At 41.5% G+C, this 22,404-nt stretch overlaps 3 long non-coding RNA genes across 3 annotated transcripts; 2 read left to right on the forward strand and 1 right to left on the reverse strand.

Annotated features, from left to right (window-relative positions):
- The first annotated feature begins 6,387 nt into the window (after positions 1-6,387).
- LOC139574392 (uncharacterized) lies at positions 6,388-6,967 on the forward strand. The gene is made up of 2 exons (XR_011674760.1): positions 6,388-6,522; positions 6,801-6,967. It is a non-coding gene; the product is annotated as an uncharacterized lncRNA (long non-coding RNA).
- A 1,214-nt stretch (positions 6,968-8,181) lies between these two features.
- Positions 8,182-13,707, forward strand: LOC139574393 (uncharacterized). The gene is made up of 3 exons (XR_011674761.1): positions 8,182-8,267; positions 8,418-8,501; positions 13,569-13,707. It is a non-coding gene; the product is annotated as an uncharacterized lncRNA (long non-coding RNA).
- Positions 13,708-18,136: 4,429 nt separating this feature from the next.
- LOC139574394 (uncharacterized) lies at positions 18,137-18,573 on the reverse strand. The gene is made up of 2 exons (XR_011674762.1): positions 18,494-18,573; positions 18,137-18,256 (listed from the first exon to the last, which is right to left on the reverse strand). It is a non-coding gene; the product is annotated as an uncharacterized lncRNA (long non-coding RNA).
- Positions 18,574-22,404: the final 3,831 nt, after the last annotated feature.

Consider the following 22,404-nt stretch of genomic DNA (forward strand, 5'->3'; position numbering starts at 1 on the left):
TCACAACATTACCAATGTCTACACTGTATTTCTGATCAATTTGATGTTATTTTAATGGGAAGAAAATGTGCCTTTCTTTAAAAAACAAGGACATTTCTAAGTGACCCTAAACTTTTGAACGGTAGTGTAGATTTTTACTTTTGATACTTAAGTATATTTTAGAAATTCCATTTATTTGTGATACTTAAGTATATTTAAAACCAAATACTTTTTTACTTTTACTCAAGTAGTATTTTACTGGGTGACTTTCACTTTTACTTGAGTCATTTTCTATGATGGTATCTTTACTTTTACTCAAGTATGGCAATTGAGTTATTTTTCCACCACTGCAAACAAACTTCTTTACAACACTCTTTTAATTCAGAAATGTATCTTTGCAACACTCAATGTTTGCATTACCGTGAACAAAGGAAATGGTGTTCTCTTATAGAGGTCATCAGACGCACATTTTGCAAGTCATATCAGCTGCATCTCTATGGTTTTATGGGCAGAACTAACAGCAGTGTTTGTTCAGCTTTCCAATAGCTTGACAGAACACACAAACGATCTAACTAACAACTAGCTAACAACTAGCCCCCCCTCCCTCAAACTCTCCAACTGTCAGAGAGAGAAAGAGAGAGTCGGCTGCGAGTTTATTTTGATGAGCATTCCTTCTTGAACAGGCCTGACTTATGAACTTGAATCATATGCAGAACGACTTGTGAGAGACTCACATAGAGACATGGGGCCCCACAGTTTATGAAGTCTGTTGCTTACTCAGTCAATACAATATTTCCCTCACGAAGGGCAGCTTGGGTAAATCAAATTGTGTTTCATTTTTGGAATAGATAGCCTACCAAGATTATTTGAATTTCAAAGCCATTTCATTGGGCTAAAACACTACATTGTTTCTTTGTTCTGGAAATACAGCAAAGGAATGATAGTGGTTCCATCTGTGTGACTGTAACTATTGTTGTACTTGGCCAGCAGAGTTAGTAATAGTAAAAGACTCAACTCGGTCCCTTCCCGTAGCCTATAGTGGCCCCAGCTTGATGTCACAATGAATAAATCTGCCCAATTACGTAAGACATCCTGCCTTCGTGCTGTATATATATTAAAAAAGCTACTCTACCCTTTTCCACATCCTCTTCATTGGCCAGCTTACTGAGCTCACAGGAAGTTGCTTCCTGCCATTTGCACGAAGTCTTGGCTTCCCCGCTTGCCGGTTTATTAGAGCCTTCTTTAGTGCTTCCTCTATGAGGGAGCTGAGTGTGACACTGCCGAGAGCCAGCCAAACGGGCACGCTCAGATGCTTCTCTCTCTGTCCCCAACACAACACTAATCCATAACCCAGCAGCTTCATTTCCTCCTCCAGGTACAGGCAAATTTGATTCTTAATTTCCAGATGTTTCTGTAGGAAGGAGGGGAGTTGGAGGGGAGGACCAGACTACAAGACTGTCATGTAAGGCCCATGTGATATGGCCCGGCCTCCTTAAATAACTGACTTGGGCAGGAGCTCCTTTCACGGCAACTCCGAGGCCGTTATAGATGCTCTCTAATGGAAACAAGACGTTTGGATCCTGTGGAAATCAGGGAGTTAAAGCCAAGGGGAGACGAGCAGGAATCTGTTTTTTCAACCTCCCAGAGGCCTTAGAGATTTAGTAGTGGTATGGCCTACTACATATCAGTCCATCTATAGATTTATTTTGCATACTGTACAACCACATTTCCTTTTCTGGAAATGGATTTGGGTGTTTGTTTTAGGTTTCATTTTATTCTATTAAAAACACGGGGGGGGGGGATACTTGGGTGATTCAAGAGACCTGTCAATACCATTGGGCTATCATAACAGTAGAATAATGCAATACATCACTGGAGTGACTTGTGACAGGCCTACTATAACTGTCATAAAACTGTTATGAGAATAAATCATTGAATCATGCACTCATCAACAGGAACTCTTACAGCTGGTAGTAATTGTCATGGAATGTTATGACACAAGCATTGCTTTTCTAACCACAGCATAATGCGTACATCATGTCAGAGTCAAACCGTGTAGCGTGTTCCAAACATGGTGACTTAGTTGTGTCTTGTGACATCACCCTCTCATTCATTCACTAGTAAATAACCATATCCTCTATATATACAAAGTATGTGGACACCCCTTCAAATTTGTGGATTCGGCTATTTCAGCCACACCCTTTCCTGACAGGTGTATAAAATCGAACACACAGGCATACAATCTCCGTAGACAAACATTGGCAGTAGAATGGCCTTACTGAAGAGCTCAGTGCCACCTTTCCAACAAGTCAGTTCTTAAAATTACTGCCCTGCTAGAGCTGCCCTGGTCAACTGTAACTGCTGTTATTGTGAAGTGGAAACGTCTAGGAGCAACAACGTCTCAGCCGCAAAGTGGTAGGCCACACAAGCTCACAGAACAGAACCTCCTCGGCTGCAACACTCACACCCGAGTTCCAAATTGCCTCTGGAAGCAACATCAGCACAAGAACTGTTTGTCGGGAGCTTCATGACATGGGTTTCCATGGCCAAGCAGCCGCACACAAGCCTAAGATCACCATGGGCAATGCCAAGCGTTGGCTCGAGTGGTGTAAAGCTCAACGCCATTGGACTATGGAGGAGTGGAAATGCAGTTGGATCACAGTGGAAATTCTCTGGCATCTGGCAGTCCGACGAACAAATCTGGGTTTGGCGGGTGCCAGCAGGACACTACTTGCCCCAATGTATAGTGACAACCGTAATGTTTGGTGGAGGAGGAATAATGGTCTGGAGTCGTTTTACATGGTTTGGGCTAGGTCCATTAGTTCCAGTGAAGGGAAATCTTAACGCTACAGCATATAATGACATTCTAGACGATTCTGTGCTTCCAACTTTGTGGCAACAGTTTGGAGAAGGCCCTTTCCTGTTTAAGCATGACAATGCTCCCATGCACAAAGCGAGGTCCACACAGGAATGGTTTGTCAATATTGGTGTGGAAGAACTTGACTGGCCTGCACAGAGCCCTGACCTCAACCTCATCAAACACCTTTGGGATGAATTGGAACACCGACTGCGAGCCAGGCCTAAATGCCCAACATCAGTGCCCGACCTCACTAATGCTCTTGTGCCTGAATGGAAGCAAGTCCCTGCAGCAATGTTCCAACATCTAGTGGAAAACCTTCCCAGAAGAGTGGAAGCTGTTATAGCAGCGAAGGGGGGACCAACTCCATATTAATGCCTATGATTTTGGAATGAGATGTTCGACGAGCAAGTGTCCAAATTCTTTTGGTCATGTAGTGTATATACTAAAGCGTTCTCCTGTCTGTCATAATTCCATGGTCCCAGTGATGGGTGATTATCTTAGGAATTTGCCACCCAATATATAATGATGATGTGTCAACACAACACCTTACTTCTGACCTACATGTAGCAATAGTCTCACTCCGAGCCATAAATATATGACTCTGGTCCCAGTAAAATTATTTTTGTATTTCATTAGCTGCTGCCAAAGCAGCAACTAATCTTCCTGGGGTCGACACAAAACATGACAATACAGAACTACATACATTTAAAATATGACATACACTTTCAGTGCTTAGTTCCCCTGATGTGAACAGAGACATTTCTCATGAATTATGTGGAGTTTTACCGAAGTTCGCTCCTAGCTCAGTTCCCCTGACGTGAACAGAGCCGCATACAGTGAGTGTACAAAACATTAAGAACACCTTCCTAATATTGAGGTTACCTCTGCCTTTTGTCCTCAGAACATCCTCAATTCGTCAGGGCTTGGACTCTACAAGGTGTCCAAAGTGTTCCACAGGGATGCTGACCCATGTTGACATCAATGCTTCCCACAGTTGTATCAAGTTGGCTGGATGTCCTTTGGGTGTTGGACCATTCTTGATACACACGGGAAACTGTTGAGCGTGAAAAACCCAGCAACATTGCAGTTCTAGACACAAACTGGTGCGCCTGGCAGCTATTACCATACCCTGTTCAAAGGCACTTAAATATTTTGTCTTGCCCATTCACCCTTTGAATGGCACACATACACAATCCATGTCTCAATTGTCCATAGGCTTAAAAATCCTTCTTTAACCTGTCTCCTCCCCAATCATCTAAACTTATTGAAGTGGATTTAACAGGTGACATCAATAAGGGATCATAGCTTTTACCTGGATTCACCTGGTCAGTATATCTCATGAAAAGAGCAGGTGTTCATAATGTTTTGTCCACTCAGTGTAGGTCCTAAATTCCTATAGCTGTCATGTCTATTGGGGGGCACAGGGGCACGTGCCCCATCAGATTTGTACTGGGAATCTGTTTTTGTTTCTTTGTTTTTTCTCTCTGTAATACTACTAGCAACTTAGCAATTTTATGAAGTTGGATTTAGCTAGCCCAGATAGGTTCTAAACCTATCTGGGCTAGCTAAAGCCAACCTCATAAAACTTTAAATGTTTTACCCAGATTTTAGCAGAGATGCGTATTTGTTTAATTTAAAAAATAACTACCAGTCAGGAGGATAGATAGATCAGAGGTATACTTAGATATGCAGAAAAATAGACATATCTTTTATTTTACAAGGAATTAAAGCATAATGATTATGGCTCTAGATTGCAGGAAAAATCATACGGTAAGTTCTGCCGACGAACGAATAATTACACATGTAAAAGACGGTAATGAGTGATGATGAGTCACTCAACCTCTCTCTGTATGTGTACTAAGCACAACTGGAGGATCAATACAAAGTTATTCCTTTGATTTTATGAATTTGGTCTCAGTGAATAATTGTCTTTATGATACAATATCATTTAATAGTTGAATGTAATTGGACTTGAGAAAACAGAGGGCATTGTCCCATAGGTCAGGAGAGAATATGCTGAGTAGTCACATGCACACAACTCATTCTACTGGCTGGGTGGGGTCCTGACCAAAGATATATTTAGGCAGGCCTCACATTCATTTTGAACTCAAAAGCACTCCACATCTTTGCATATCTACAGTAGGCCTGCCGCCTATATGAGGCAAGGCTGAAGTGGACATACTGCTTGTTCGGCTGGGTACATTGGTGTTCCTGAATTCAACAATGCTGCATTTAATATGGTTGCCTTTCAAAACACATAGTGGTTATTTCTATTTGAATTGTTCATATTGTTAATAAACAAAAAGTCTATTCATAATCAGTGCACAATGTTTTAGACACCTGGAAAGAGATGCATCTGTTATCAGTTGCTATTAGCTGAACTTTGGATTGACCGATAAGGTTACTACAAATCTTATCAGGGATTGTGGTTTGTACAACCTGTCAAACAGGCTTTTATGTAATACAAATCACATTCATCTCTATTTTGTATTACTTGTGGTATAATGATCATAAATTGACAGGTTGATGTCAATATAACATTTATCCCAGTAATAAAAGATGTCTGTTAACCAATCAAAAATGCTGCTCATAGGTTTATCAGTAATAACTTTTTTATGCATTTTACTTACACTATAGAATAAGGTTTAACAGGTGCAGAGTATTGCAGACACTAAAGACACCGGCAACATAATGCATATATTTAGTACCTAAACAGAAGCAAGGCTGGGGTTTTGGCCATCTTATCCAGCTGTTCAGTGAGAGTAACTTATAATTGTGGGCCAAATCTGAGTCTAAGAATAGCATGAAAAGGAACCTTCTGTTGAAACTGGTGAACGTTTGTGTGCAAGTATTTGCTGTTTATCCCAGAGAAAATCAACACCATAAGGTCATTTCCATTGTAATAGCAAGTATAGCCAAGTCACCACTACTAAGGGAAACTTGGGGAAGAATAAATAAATAAATCCTCCAGTGTCAACCTTTTGGGTGACCCAACCAAATTCACATAGAAATGTGAGTTATAGATTTGTCATTATCATTGAACGCAAGTCTAAGTAGTGGTATATCTGTTCTATATGCACTATCTAGATGTTTCCCTTCTTAAGTTTAGGTTTTGCTCTTTTACTCTTGGTTTTGTACAATATGTTACAATATGTTTGGTTATGGTGACGATATTTTACAGCGGTTTAGATGGTGCAATGGTTCTCTACACTATACTTGCTTGTTTTGTCACATAAACTGAAATTAGGCGAACTATTAGAATTTTAGCAACCAGGAAATGGCAGAGACATTTCTGCATAATGCACCTTTAATGGTTTGTTACAATTTCCTCTTGGTTTATGGCAGACTCTAGGCTAATACCTCCCTGAATGGCAATGAATGATAGATTCCATTACATGTTCCAAGTAAGTAAATGTCAAGTAATGACATGTTTATTACAGTTGTAGAAATAAATTGAGGGGGAAAACTCCAAAACTGTGGGATTATTTTACACATTATTTCAAAGCATGTAGCGAATTTCATGGAACAATACTATTTGAAATAGAATAGCCTGATCTGGCAGGTTGCAGGTATAGCTGGACTTTGTTGTCCTCGTGCATTCCTGACGTCACCAGGCATATGTTGCATGCTGCGAAGAGACCAGAATTGTCAGCAGTTGAGTGGAAGAAGCTGAAGCACTATAGGTATGTTATGGAAATATTTAAACTTTTCTAGTAGACCTACTTTATTCATATATTAATGTGTATGTCACTTTAAAATGTGCTCATATTTTGTTGATTCAAACTTCAATTAAATTTCACATAAAAGGGGAGTGTTCTGTGAAACTTGCTCTGGGATAACCACTGTTGACAGTAGTAACGCTTACACGGTCCACATTCTCAGTCAGTGTGACATGCTTTTAGGTCGTTAGTTTCGCCGGGGCTGTAATTGTTAAACGATTTCTGTTTGTACTTATCTCCAGCATTTCCTAGTTTCCACTGGTGTTTACTGGCAAACGGACGTCATTTGCATTGGAACTTCAAACACGGAGTGTTCTAATTTAGTGCCTAGGCTACGTTACAAAAACGACTTCTGTGGCTGAGAGCTCTTTTTGGAGGGAACATGGCTTCAAATGGGATAGAAAGTATGCAGTTAGCGGAGGATCAGATCAAAATTCTGGAGGAGAATTTCACCAGAGTCAGCAAGCATCCGGATGAGTCGACACTCATGTTAATCGCAGCTGAAAGCGGACTAACCGAGGAAGAGACAGCGGTGAGTGTTCACTGTTCAATTATGTTCTCGATGTTGTTTTAGGCCTAATGATAAGGTCACGCTCTCTAGGAACATCTACTTTTTCTATGAAGGATACAATGTTGCGAGGAAAGAAACTTTGCTGAGGGTGGATAGGCTGGAAGCGCCCTATAATGATTGACACCACACACTATTGCCAATACTCTAAATTAAGTTAATATTGCAAATTGAACAACAATGTCAACAATCAAATGGCTACCTTATTTATCGTGAACAGAAAAAGCAATTCAGAGAGTTACACATTTTTGGGAACCTATAGGCTATAATGTTGTTGCAGTGTGCTTTCCAATTAGTTTTTTCTTCTTTTTTCCGCGCACCATTGAACAAATAGGCTACTATGTAGCAAGCCAATTTTCCAGAGACAATTGGTATTTCACTGAATAGGCGTAATGGGCCGCAGATGAGAGTGGTCAGCAGAATGATCGTTGTTTTGATGAGATATTATCGACCTCTATTATGCTACCGAAATATCTAGCCTTTATTTTTGTTTTTTAGTGGGAACAATGTAAACAGAGAATAGCGTGATACGGACAGGCGCTGACTCTGCGCGCGTCCACGCCTCTTTGCGCGCCTCATTCGGCTCGTATGCCATGGCAGTGCCACTGTCCCCGAAATAACACGATGATGACATTTTTAAATAGAGCATTTACCATCATCACAGAGATTCCAAACATTCTAATAACAAATACGAACACCAGTGGTCCTAATAATATCGGGTTACATAACAATGTTGCCAGTTGGATCAGCTTTGGATTCAGTCAAAACATAAATTGTATTAAGTCAATATTTGTTGTTTGACTTTACTCTTGATTATGCAATAACCAAGCCATTGAGTAATCATTTGGCATGACAGAAACGGATATAAAGTGTCATGGTAGGGCCTATCCTATATTTGAAGTTATACAGACATCTCTATCTAATAGTATTCCTCTTATGTAGAGGCTAGTTATTCTAATTCAGTATTTAAGCCGTTTTATATCCTTGTTGTAATGCACAGTGTTGTTTATTGTCCTTTTTACATAGCCTACTGTAGTTGATGGAGAAACAATATGTTCCGTTTCAGGATTCACAATTACACCTTTGGTGTTGTTTTGGAGGAAGACATGTGAGCTGGGTTCATTTTATAGGGAAGTTTCAGGTACTGTGAGCAGATTTTGTCCCACACATTATTTGCATTAACAAATGAAGGATTATCAAGTACAGATCATGGCAGCCAGTATGACACGTTTCTCAAAAGGTTCTCCCTCTCTCCTCTGCAAACCGTTTTGGCATGCTCACTCCACTGCAGTTGTGACTGCGTGTTTCCATTGTGAGTGCACAAAGATGGGAGATGCCCAGCCAACTTGACTGGACAAATGTGGTTCTGGGTGAAGTGAGTACTTGGTCCTCCTACTTCATTTACAGCGGATGTTTTTAACCACCTACTGTTGGAACATGAATTGGAACATGGCGCTGGCTGTTTAATAGTCATTACAGTACCTTAAGGGAAGGGCACACCCTGTTACCACTCCCTCACCTGCATAAAGAGCATTTACAACATGTATCTACCTCTTTACAAAGTATTTTATACCAGTGGTTCCCATCCCAACCTTTGTTGAACCGTGACACACCTTGATGGGACATACTATTCTGCAGCACACCTAAAATGTCCCTGTTAATTTATTAAGTGGTATAATGATCTCTATCTCATTTGATCCATACTGCAAATCATCTATTTTCTGTAACCAATGTTTTTTATAGATTAAATAGGCTTAATTTGAAATATTTTCCTTACACATGATGGTTAATTTGTGTGTACCCCTTTAGGAGCATCTTGTGAATCTGTGCCAGAAAGTAGTTCCAAAATAGGTATTTCGTTTTGAACGGTTTGGGCTATAGTCCAGCTGTTTTCTGCATTGTAAAGGTGTAAACACGGACACAAAGCCATGCTCCGTTTGTTTCTTCAGCAGAGGTTGTGGTATAGCTAAGCCCAAAACCATATATTAATAAATAAAAGTATCTGGCTAAACCTAATCAGACTTGCCTATGCTAATGGTTTTCACAGACCAAATAAAATGATACAAGTGATTTTGGTCATGATGCGCGCCCATCAAATGATACAAATGTATCAACAGCCTGAGTGCACTGGACTTCAAACAAAGATACAGATGTAACCATGGATGCAGTTTTATCATTGGAATGTGATACAAAATCTGTTACGGTGTGCTTTAGGACCATGTAGAGCGGTTGGGTAGGCTGTTTGGAGTGTTTATCCGTCTCAATAAAAAAAAAAAAATATATATATATATATATATATATATATATATATATATATATATAATAATAATTAGGACCCCCCTACTGCTAAAACCAAAGTTGCGCCCCCTGGATGTAACCATGTGCCATTTAATGTATTATCTGACCGGCACAAGTGCTCCCAAGTCAAAATGATATGTGCACTCCACAGGTCACGTTTATAAATTAGTGTCCCAAAAAATTATCAAGATTAGGAAATGTTTCGCGGCACACCTGACGGGGTTACCACCACTTCCGAATTCGCCCCCATTCATTTTCAACAGGAGCATGCGGAGCAATGCACAGGGGATTGTGGGAAGATGTGAACCCTGCTAGTGGAGAGATAGAAAAAGTTTAGCTCTGGTCTACTTTATGCAACTTGCACGCTGCCGTTAACCAATCAGGTGAGGAGCAAATGTTTGCTAGAAAATCTTCCATTCATGAAACATAGTTCCACCTGTCATTAGTTCTGGGCAACACAACCAAAAAACATGGAGATAACAGCAATGGAAGAGGGTGAAAGGATTCCTACTCCAGCTGTCAGAAAAGGGAGTAGGTGTACTAGTTAGAAAGGACAGGTTGTCGGATGACATTATGAACATCTTCCCCCTAAAGAGGAAAACTATCAAGACAGACCGAGAGATAATAGCTATCTAATTAATAAAATGATGCGAAAGCCTGTCTGCAGATGAAGAGGTCCCAGTGAATGTCCCAAGAGACCCTGGCACATCCTTGTATGCCACGGGTTGTATGTGTACTTATGTTAGCAAATGTTATATCCAACAATACAGTTCATTCACACTCAATGTAGTCTACAAACGTATTACAGCTGGAGCAGGCCAATCCTTCTCCTGAAGGTATGCTGGGTGTTCAGGCTTCTGTCCCAGCCCAGCACTAACACACCCGATTCAACTTAGAAAACCTAATAAGTTGATAATAATGAGTATTATTGCTGGGCTGGAATAGAAGTCTGCTCATCCAGTAGAGTAGGAAGTGGAGCAAGGTTGGCCACCTCTGGTATGTTTATTCACCCGAAATGATGCTTTAGTAATAATAGCCTTCTTACTAAAATGTCTAACATTTACAAACAAGTTAGATTATTGATTTTAAAAAGAAAATATATATATATATATATTTTAGATGAACATTAGATGAACTGGGGTCGATGTTCATTCATCACAGATCACAATTCTGCAATAAAAAGGTGTGAAAGGAATCTGTCTCTAATTTGTCTCAGGATATCAGCCATGTGAACCCATTTTGCATCTTATCATAGTGGCATGCATCACCAATGCAGCCATAGGCCTTCAGTATGAGGGAATAACTGGCCTAATGGGCATATGCAATTAATGTGCCCCTTGTCAATGTACATATGAAGCAGAGAATAGCTAAACTCACACATCATTTGCATATCGATGAGCTAGCTATATATTCTCAATTTAAAATGATAGACCTACAGTTGAAGTCAGAAGTTTACATACACCTTAGCCAAATACATTTAAACTCAGTTTTTCACAATTCCTGACATTTAATCCAAGGAAAAATTCCCTGTCTTAGGTCAGTTAGGATCACCATTTTATGTTAAGAATTTGAAATGTCAGAATAATAGTAGAGAGAATGATTTATTTCAGCTTTTATTTTTCATCACATTCCCAGTGGGTGAGAAGTTTACATACACTCAATTAGTATTTGGTAGCATTGCCTTTAAATTGTTTAACTTGGGTCAAACGTTTCGGGTAGCCTTCCACAAGCTTCCCACAATAAGTTGGGTGAATTTTGGCCTATTCCTCCTGACAGAGCTGGTGTAACTGAGTCAGGTTTGTAGGCCTCCTTGCAAACACATGCATTTTCAGTTCTGCCCACAAATATAGGATTGAGGTCAGGGCTTTGTGATGGCCACTCCAATACCTTGACTTTGTTGTCCTTAAGCCATTTTGCCACAACTTTGGAAGAATGCTTGGGGTCACTGTCAATTTGGAAGACCCATTTGAAACCAAGCTTTAACTTCCTGACTGATGTCTTGAAATGTTGCTTCAATATAACCACATCATTGTCCATCATCATGATGCCATCTATTTTGTGAAGTGCACCAGTCCCTCCTGCAGCAAAGCACCCCCACAACATGATGCTGCCACCCCCGTGCTTCACGGTTGGGATGGTGTTCTTCGGCTTGCAAGCCTCCCCCTTTAACCTCCAAACATAACGATGGTCTTTATGGCCAAACAGTTCTATTTTTGTTTCATCAGACCAGAGGATATTTCTCCAAAAAGAACGATCTTTGTCCCTATGTGCAGTTGCAAACCGTAGTCTGGATTTTTTATGGCTGTTTTGGAGCAGTGGCTTCTTCCTTCCTCGTTTTACTGTGGATATAGATACTTTTGTACCCGTTTCCTCCAGCATCTTCACAAGGTCCTTTGCTGTTGTTCTGGGATTGATTTGCACTTTTCGCACCAAAGTATGTTCATCTCTAGGAGACAGAACGTGTCTCCTTCCTGAGCGGTATGACGGCTGCGTGGACCCATGGTGTTTATACTTGGGTACTATTGTTTGTACAGATGAAAGTGGTACCTTCAGGCGTTTGGAAATTGCTCCCAAGGATGAACCAGACTTGTGGAGGTCTACAATTATTTTGCTGAGGGTTTGGCTGATTTCTTTTGGTATTCCCATGATGTCAAGCAAAAAGGCACTGAGTTTGAAGGTAGGCCTTGAAATACATCCACAGGTACACCTCCAATTGACTCAAATGATGTCAATTAGCCTATCAGAAGCTTCTAAAGCCATGACATCATTTTCTGGAATTTTCCAAGCTGTTTAAAGGCACAGTCAACTTAGTGTATGTAATGTGTAATGTAATGTGTAATATAATGTGTATGTAATGTGAATTCTAAGTGAAATATTCTGTCTGTAAACAATTGTTGGAATAATTACTTGTGTCATGCACAAAGTAGATGTCCTAACTGACTTGCCAAAACTATAGTTTGTTAACAAGAAATTTGTGAACATTTTTTAATGACTGCAACCTAAGTGTATGTAAACTTCCGACTTCAACTGTATATAGAGCCCTTATTGCATGGAACTTCCTTCCATCTTGCAGTGCTCAAATAAACAGCAAACCTTTGTTTCTAAAAAACAAATAAAGAAACATCTCGTGGCACAGTGCCTCTCCCCTATTTGACCTAGATAGTTTGTGTGTATGCATTGATATGTATCAATGTATTATGTTTCATGTTTTGTGTGGACCCCAGGAAGAGTAGTTGCTGCTTTTGCAACAGCTAATAGGGACCCTAATAAAATAACAAAATACCAAATACTGTGAGACAACTATTTTGTGTAAAAAAAAAAGCAACAAATGATTTATGCACATCAACTATTGATATTTTTTCCATTTATTTGACTCTTTATCTAAACAGATGCATTAAATATTTGTGAATTATTCTAAATGATCTATGTGTAATACATAGCATAATAAAGTATGGTTGTGAGACAAGGCAAAACAGTGAAATCCAGAGATTAAATGCTTCAGAAAATAAACAAAAGAACAAAATTGAAAGCTGAAAAAAAAATATTTCAATGTCTACTGAAAGGTAGAAATGACGTTGCCTCGAGCAGCACTGTAGCTATTGCGTCGAGCGAGATGCAAGACTACGCTCACACACATGGCACGGATTGTATTCACGCTGTTACAACGTGGGAGCAACGGGACCAAAACAGCAGAGTAGTGTACCTTCGCGCTTCAACTCTCTTAGTTGTTGTGGAAATTGACCCACTATGCTGTTTACTTCGTGCGTCTACATCATATTGCTGAGTATACCTTTAAGGTTGGGGTTGGGTTTAAAATCAGATTGTATGACTTTCTGGCTGTGCCTCCTGTACATGAGTAATCTCAATAAATGCCAACCTGCAACCTCATTGCCCTCATTGACCTGCAACCTCATTGCCCTGAAAAACACCAAGGGGAAATTGCTTAGGAATATTAATGTAATTATGAGTTTGTTCAGTGTATAACCTACCATTACCTCTCCCAGGTCAGTTTACAGATTCTGTGACTAACGCTCCAATAATAATACTATTTGGAACTAATACCTGGTGGAACAATAGCAACAATGTCGTGGTGTGACGTCACCTGTCTCTGACACCTGTCTTGGGCTCTTTTTGTTTGTTCCAGAAATGGTTCAGGCTACGCAATGCACGGTGGAGACAGGCAGAGGGCCTTCCAGCTCAACTGGGATCAGTGAAAGACTGAAATTGGAGTGGTGAAGGAAACCTCCCCCTCACCCCGTTGCTTCTCTGACTGATCTGCCACGCCCTTACCGACCAACTCCCAGGACACATCAACCACTCATACCTTCCTTCCATCATTCTCTCTCCTTTGTATCTAAGCTATTTTCATTTAGTGAATGTGTGAAGTGTAATGCGAGTCAATGTTTTTTGCCAATATAATTGGCATGTTTACATATAATAATAAATAAACAAACATATATTATAAATGATGTAGACTGCTTTCGTGCTGCATGTTATCAGTATGAGGGGCCTTCTGAACTTAATGAGGAAGTACTGTAGGGTACAATGGCGGAAAGGTTTGGAGGGGGGGACTTTGTTGTAAGCCTTTGTTTTGTGCATCTCTCAGCAGGGAGCGGGATAACATTGGGCTTTCATGGGACTATAAAACATGTGAGGCAGCGCTCATGTTATGACACATTCAACAGGAATCAGCTGGCCCTGTAACAGGGACTTGGGGTCGATGGCTAATTTGAAGGGAAAGGCTTTAGATGTAAGCTGGGATCAGAGCAACCAACTGCCAGCAGGTGATGCCACCTAACTGTCGGTTCAGTTGTCCCTGTTTCTAGGATGTCAGACAACAAGTAAAGGAAAGAGAGGGAGACAGAACCCACTGGGCACACACTGGTTGAATCAACGTTGTTTCAACGTCTTGTCAATGAAATGACGTTGAATTGACGTCTGTGCCCAGTGGGAAGGGAGTGATATCCTGCCAAAGAACCCAGGGTAATGATGGACTGATCGTGGGAACTGCCTACATAACAGGCCTGATACCAACTCATCAGGTACCTACTTCTGGTCCTAATACAACTTCCCCCTCTCTGACAGTCTGTCTGTTTGACAGTGTGTGTCGTGACAGATAGCTGTTTGGCCTGGCTGGCACACACTGCACACATACACACTGTTTTTGTTCAGCTGACTGTGAAAAAAAGAGTTCCACCCACAGAGGAAAAACAAGTGTGTTTATTTAGAGTTGAACACACCAAATGCAGAACATCAAGTTCTATTATTCGTATGTACGGGTTACACATGGTACACACCTTCCAACTAAATGTTTACTTGTAGGTTCCTTCTGGACAATGCAACAACAATAAGAAATCATAAAATATAAGAATACGAACATAAAGTAAATTTCTCAGTAGAGTAAGTATAATACTGTATAAGTATAATACAGGAAAGCAAATATTTACACATGTTTGTGGAAGGGGGGATTGGAGGGCAATTGTTTAAATTGTGCAGTATTTAGCAATCATAATTAGAATCTGGTAGCAGCAATTATAATGTATGAATTATACTGGACAAAAATATAAACACATGCAACAATTTCAAAGATTTTATTGAGTTACAGTTCATATAAGACGTGGATGTCGATTATGGCAGCCCCCCGCACCTCTCTGATTCAGAGGGGTTGGGTTAAATGCGGAAGACACATTTCAGTTGAATGCATTCAGTTGTACAACTGACTAGGTATCCCCCTTTATAAGGAAATCAGTCAATTTAAATAAATAAATTAGACTCTAATCTCTGGATTTCACATGAATGGTAATACAGATATGCATCTGTTGGTCACAGATACCTTTATAAAAAAGGTAGGGGCGTGGATCAGAAAATGTGTCAGTATCTGGTTTTACCACCACTTTCCTCATGCAGCGCTATACATCTCCTTCGCATAGAGTTGATCAGGCTGTTGATTGTGGTCTGTGAAATGTTGTCCCACTCCTGTTCAATGGCTGTGTGAAGTTGCTGGATATTGGCGGGAACTGGAACACGCTTACACGTTGTACATGTCGATCCAGAGCATACCAAACATACTCAATGGGTGACGTTTCTGGTGAGTATGCAGGCCCTGGAAGAACTGGGACATTTTCCAGGAATTGTGTACAGATCCTTGCGACATGGGGCCAGTGCATTATCATGCTGAAACATGAGGTGATGGCGGCAGATGAATGGCATGACAATGAGCCTCAGGATCTCGTCACAGTATATCTGTGCATTCAAATTGCCATCAATAAAATGCAATTGTGTTCGTCAATAGCTTATGCCTGCCCATACCATAACCCCACCATGGGGCACTCTGTTCACAACGTTGAGATCAGCAACCTGCTCGCCCACATCACGCCATACACTTGGTCTGCGGTTGTGAGGCCGGTTGGAGGTACTGCCAAATTCTCTAAAACAACATTGGAGGCGGCTTATGGTAGAGAAATTAACATTACATTCTCTGGCAACAGCTCTGGTGAACATTCCTGCAGTCAGCATACTAATTGCACACTCCCTCAAAACTTGAGACATCTGTGGCATTGTGTTGTGTGACAAAACTGCACATTTTAGAGTGACCATTTACTGTCCCCAGCACAAGGTCCACCTGTGTAATGATCATGCTGTTTAATCAGTTTCTTGATAATCCATCCACCTGACAGGTGTGGCATATCTTGGCAAAGGAGAAATGCTCACTAACAGGGATGTGAACACATTTCTGCACAACATTTAAGATAAAAAGCTTATTTATGTGTATAGAACATTTCTGGGATTTTTTATTTCAGCTCATGAAACATGGGACCAACACTTTGTTGCGTTTATATTGTTGTTCAGTGTATATGTGTGGGTGTGGGTGTGTGCGTGCATGTGTGATAAGGTGTGGAGAATCAGAGCAGGTGTCAGTCCAGTTCAAGTGTTCAGCAGTCTGATGGCTTGTAGATAGAAACTGTTTCTGAGCCTGTTGGTATCAGACCTCATGCTCCGATACCGTCTGCCCAACGATAAGGGAGTGAACAGCTTGTAGATGGGGTGTGTGGTCTCCTTGATGATGCTGGGGGCCTTCCTCAGGCACCGTTTCGAGTAGATGTCCTGGAGGGCCTTGGGGTCGTGGATGGGGTAATTCCCATACCAGGCCGTGATACAACCGGTTAGGATGCTCTCAATGGTGCAGTGGTAGTATTTGGAGAGGACCCGGCGTTGCATGCCTAATTTATTCAGTCGCCTTATAGACGCTGTTGCGCCCTCTTGACAAGAGTGGTGATGTTTTTGGTCCATGTCAAGTCCTCGTGATGTGGCTGCCAAGGAACTTAAAACTGCTGACACTACTGCAGTCTAATGTGAATCGGGGCATGTTCCCTCCTTTGCTTCCTGAAGTCAACAATCAACTCCTTTGTTTTGCTGACGTTAAGGGAGAGGTTGATGTCCTGGTGTATCGGAACATAAGTTGGTCATAGTCATGTGATGAGGTAGCCACGCCTGTTACTGCCCTCGGCCCAAGAGGGAATTTCCTCTTGGTCTAATAAATTGGTTGCTTCCGTAGGAGACCCGGGTTCACAATGCCAGTTCACTGTACCGCCTCCCTATAGGCTGACTCGTTATTGTTGGACGACACCAGCAAACATGACGGAGTTGGTGTCATGAAAAGCCACACAGTTGTGGGAGTACAGCAGAGGGCTGACGACACACCCCTGGGGGGCCCCTGTTTTAAGAGTCAGTGTGGAGGAGGTGTTGTTGCATTCCTCACAGCCTGTGGTCTGCCCATCAGGAAGCTCCAGCTGAAAGCATACATTGTCCCTTCTTGCACGTCACTATTAAATCATGATTTGTTGCAGCTGAAAAAAACATTAGCAAAACCATAAAGAAATGGACAATTGAAAAAAATGATACCTCACCGCTCCTTTATTGATATGTACCGGTATCAGAAAGATAATGCTATATTGCTTTTGACGTCATTTCCGAACTACAATTCAATGGAATGAAAGGCTTGCTGGAGTGGTTGTTAGCATGCTATAAGAGGTCCATGAGGTGTGTATGGAAGTTGAATGGGCCCTGGTATTGTCTGTTGCTAAGGAGACTTAGCAGGCCTGTGTGGAATCTGTCACCCCAGGACTGGTGAGAGTCAGAGCCGGGAAGATTCACTGGTCCTAGGAACTGACTCCAGAACTTTCCAAACTGCAACTCTGTCCAAACCGCACTTTCCAGGACTCGAGAAGCTGCTAGACTAATACGGCTCACATGTGCATCAATGTATGAGCGAAGATAGTTCTCACAAGGATTTTTGTTGTTGATATTCACTTGACTTGAAATTCAACAAAAGATGCAATTGAGGACGTCTTGGTTTGTTCTTATTGCTGGATTAAGAGGAAATGTGCATTGAGGATGCAGCACATATTTTGCCAACGCACTATAAAAAAGGTTAACTCACAGTGCAACATGAATACTGCCCATGTCACAGACATTATGTTGAGAGCATGCTAGCTACATATGCTAGCTACATTTCTTTGATCAGAGGGTTTTTGCATGCAGCTTTGAATAGTCAAGGATGATATGACATCTAACAAGGCCGATAAATTCCATGCTCCAATCTGTGTCTTGTTTGCATACTTAGCAATGGTCAAGGTGTTATAATTATTTCAGCTCTGCCCAAACTTGAAAACGGCTTGCTCAACACGTGAAGGATGCAAAGGGACAACTCAATTCCTTTTTAGTGTTTTATTATGGTTTTGATGCCATTTGTTGAATATGTTGAAACAGTTGATTTGTTGAATAGAGTAGTTGAATGACAGAGGAATAAGGAATAGGGAATAGGTTGATAACCTTAAACAGAGAATAAACATGCATTATTTTACACAATAAACAATGCATGACACAGCAACAAAGCATGGCTTTGAATAAAGTAAACGTTTAAACAATTTAATCTAGCACTTCAAGCAATTACTTCTGCAGTCAGAAAATATCCACAACAAAAGAAGTCACCACTCCTACCAGAGTTAAACATGTAAATTGTGCTAAGCACTGGATGCAACATAATAAATAATTCCAAACATTACATACCAGTTGCGTCTTTAGGGTTGAACAATGAGCTGTTTGTATGTTGAGGACCCAAACATTTTATACCCATGCTTATCTGCCAGGTGCGCATGTAAAAGTAGTCCCTCCAGAAATCCTGGCTCAATCTTTTAGTTCCACCCGTGTTTTTGGGTTATCTGCCCTCTTGAGGCCTGGAGTTCTTTAAAGGAAGAGCTGCCATTGTGCTCATGTTTTGAGTGTTCTGTTTTTTGACGCAACAGCAATTGAGGCAATGAATAGTTGATAGGAAAAAGATTTGTGCAGACTGAACTTCACTGAACTTCAAAAGGGTTAATCGGCAAGTTGTTAAAGTAGCTAGTTTCACTCAATAGTGATCTTCATTCATGTGTTTATAATGTGATATATTTACACACACAACTGGTCATTACCAATTACGAAATCAGTTATGAAATCCCTATAAACTACCCATGCACCCTTTATAAACCCTTTATAAACGTGTAGCCTAATGCGTAGCTTAAAATAGTGTTGCAGTTATCTGCCAAAACCAGATCAGTCGCACTAATACTCTGCAAGCGTAAGCATCCCATCTAGCCGGCGGGATCCAGACTGAGACAGCCTCCCCACTCACAGCCTATCAGTGTCAGAGTCAGCTGCCACAAACAGACAGATAACCAGCAGCAAAGTTCGGAGCTCCTCTCTAGGAACAGGTGCACCATAGGAACTGAGTCAACTAGCGGGAGGCACCGACAGAGAGATTACACACCCCTCCTTTCTCCTTTGCCTCCTCCACCTTCCACTAACCCTCTTTACCTTACAGTCCCAGGTCACGATCATTGGTGGCTTATCCCAGATTAGGTCCCAGTTGGACGCTTGGATCTGCTTTGAAGTCTAGCCTCTGAGATCCGTACGCCTCTCCACTGGGGCCCTACACCCATGGCGGCTACACCAACCCTCCCGCACCGTTCTAAATCCACATGACCCTTTTGAAAGCCATTGTGTCCACCTTTACATAATGCTCACATGCGCCTGTAGTTGAACCAGGATTACGGTGGATTTCAAAGCGCGCTCACGGCGCCCTTTGTAAATGATACAGTGGTCATATAGCGAGGGTTGGCTGCGAGGCTGACTCTTTAGAAGGAATTTGAAGCTCCTGGGGCGAGAATGTTATTTTTGAATCAATGTATGTGATTTCACTTTCTCAAGGAAAACACATGAGGAATCTTTACAACATGTGGTTATGATATAAACAGAGAACCCAAAATGATTGAAATGTAGAAACACATGTGGATCCTTTTATCATACCTTTGCTCTCCTTTCAAAAGACGATAACACATTCTTTTGGAACGGGGGCTACTGGATCTTGGAAGTAGTAAAGTAAAGAAAACAACCCCAATGGACAGAAAGAAGACAGTTTGGTTTGGTCGTTTGCTAAAGACAATGTAATGTAATGCTTCGATTTCGTTCGAAAGAGCTCCAAGCACACGTCTCATTGCACATGATTGCAAAACCAGTGGGGGACAAAGAGGGGCCAGTTTTACCATCTTAGCCCTGGCGCCAAACAGATTTTAAAAAGCAGAGACCCTTTGAGTCTGTACCCATTTATTTTGCTTTTCGCAGCGGCCATTTTCCCTTGTCCATTGTGCACCAACATGGACCTTGACGGAGAAGCAAGCACATAAAGATGGCAGGTCTCTCAGAAGAATGTAGTCCTTATTAAGTCCCTTTGGAGCTGATAGAGGTTGAAGACGTGAGGTCGCTGTAGCCTGCCGGCCTCCCCTTGACACCTGTTGAGAACGCATGTTTCAGAGAGTCCTTTCCAAGGATCTAGAAAACTTCTATGAAAGCATACCCTTTTTTTACGTTGCATCTTTCTCCAAATGATCGAGAAGAAAATAAATCTCACATCACAACAATATTGAGGCAATGTTACACATTGGTGTGATGCATCGTTCTAGGTCTAGGAGCTGAACTGTTTCCCAGCATGTTGTGTGGGTGTCAGTAAAGGCGATGTGCTCACTGGCCAAATGGAGTCTTCTGGACATTTGACTGTCCTTTAACTTGGTTAGCAAGAGCTGGTCCAGCCTAGGAGTGGTCTGGACAGTTTTGGCAGCACAGGAAGTATGTCTCCACTTTCTTCAACAAGAAAAGGGTACACCCTAAGAACCCTTTTAGGTTCTAGATAGCACCTTGTTTTCTAAGAGTGTACCTTTTATTCTAGGCACTTACTGTACCTCCCTGTTGCTTTTGAAGTTGAGGTGGTTCCCTTTGGGATTAGCTAGCTGTAGTAGATGTGGAGTGGTCTCAGCAGTGTTCACTCTGGGGTCTATGTGCCAGATAGGGCAGATGTACTCATACCACAAAGTGTGAGGAGGCCTCTGGAACCACAGAGATTCTAATATTCCTATTTCTACATGCAGGATCACCGTTAAACATTATGAAGCATCAGGAACAAACACAAACACCTCAACATTGCCCTCCATCCTGACCTCAAACATCTCCACTTTTAAGGCCATGCCCATTGGAGAGTGTGACACAGAACTATGAAAACAAACAGGCATATTGTTTTTCATATTTTATCTGGTGTGCAGGCTTGAGAATCTTTTCTAGGAGGCTTGAGCCCAAATATGTGCTGTTGCGCTTCAAGAATGATAAAAATACTCATGTGGCTGTCTGTGAATGTCCCAGGGGCCTGAGCTTTGGACAATACCCCCTATTGTCACACCATCGTTTCCTCACTCCCAGAGCCACAGCTCGCTACTGAAATAACACGTAAAAATATTGGCTTCCTAGTCCAAGAAGGAGTCTAATTTTAGATCTGGGCCAAGTTGCATGCTTGCGTATACTCTAGTATTTAACAACATGGACTGGGCATGTTTTGATCACATTTTCCACTTTCCTCCATTTCCTGGGAGCCTCGGGACCTGGTCTTTGGTGTTGCCAGGTGGACAATGCGCTCATACTGGACGGTCTTGGAGGAAGGACGTAGTGTCTTCTTCGAGGAGCTCATCACCCCCACTTTCCTGCAGGAAAATATGAGCACTTACTGTCCATGTCTTTGGGCTAAAGGATGTCTCATCATGCCAGAGTGAAAATACATAACCTCCTCTTTCAATGGACAAATGGAAGGGTTAAATGCATCACTAATGATGCAAGTGTTTTAGAGGGGTGAATAGACAGATCTGACTCTGAACAACATGTCAATAAATAGTTTCAGTGTTTAGCGAGATATGGATTATGACACATTGTGAGGGTGACATGCCCACCTCTCTTGCCTACAGGCAGCACCCAGGGAACTAATCTCATTTAGACTTAATGGTTTAGTCATATCTGGTTTAGTCATACGTAATGTGGTGCAACTACAACCACTTGGAACACTTGAGAATAGTTTTTCTCTGCAGCACATTAAGACATGTGTAACGCTCGTCCTCCTCCTCGTCTGAAGAGGAGCATGGATCGGACCAATATGCAGCGTGGGTTGAATACATAATTGTTTATTTAAGAAAGATGGAAAAACTCTTAAACAAACTACAAAACAATAAACGACGTGAACAGACCTGTACTTGAGAATATAAAACAAGAACGCACGAACAGGAAAGAACACACGAACGAACGAACGAAACAGTCCCGTGTGGCACAAACTCTGACACAGGAACAATCACCCACAAACAAACAGTGAGAACAGCCTACCTTAATATGGTTCTCAATCAGAGGAAACGTAAAACACCTGCCCCTGATTGAGAACCATATCAGGCTAATTGAAAATGAACCCAACATAGAAACACATAACATAGAATGCCCACCCAGCTCACGTCCTTACCAACTAAACAAAGACAAAACAAAGGAAATAAGGTCAGGAACGTGACAGTACCCCCCCCCCCCCAAGGTGCGGACTCCGGCCGCAAAACCTGAACCTATAGGGGAGGGTTTGGGTGGGC

Source organism: Salvelinus alpinus, chromosome 4 (assembly GCF_045679555.1).
Source record: "Salvelinus alpinus chromosome 4, SLU_Salpinus.1, whole genome shotgun sequence".
NCBI lineage: Eukaryota > Metazoa > Chordata > Actinopteri > Salmoniformes > Salmonidae > Salvelinus > Salvelinus alpinus.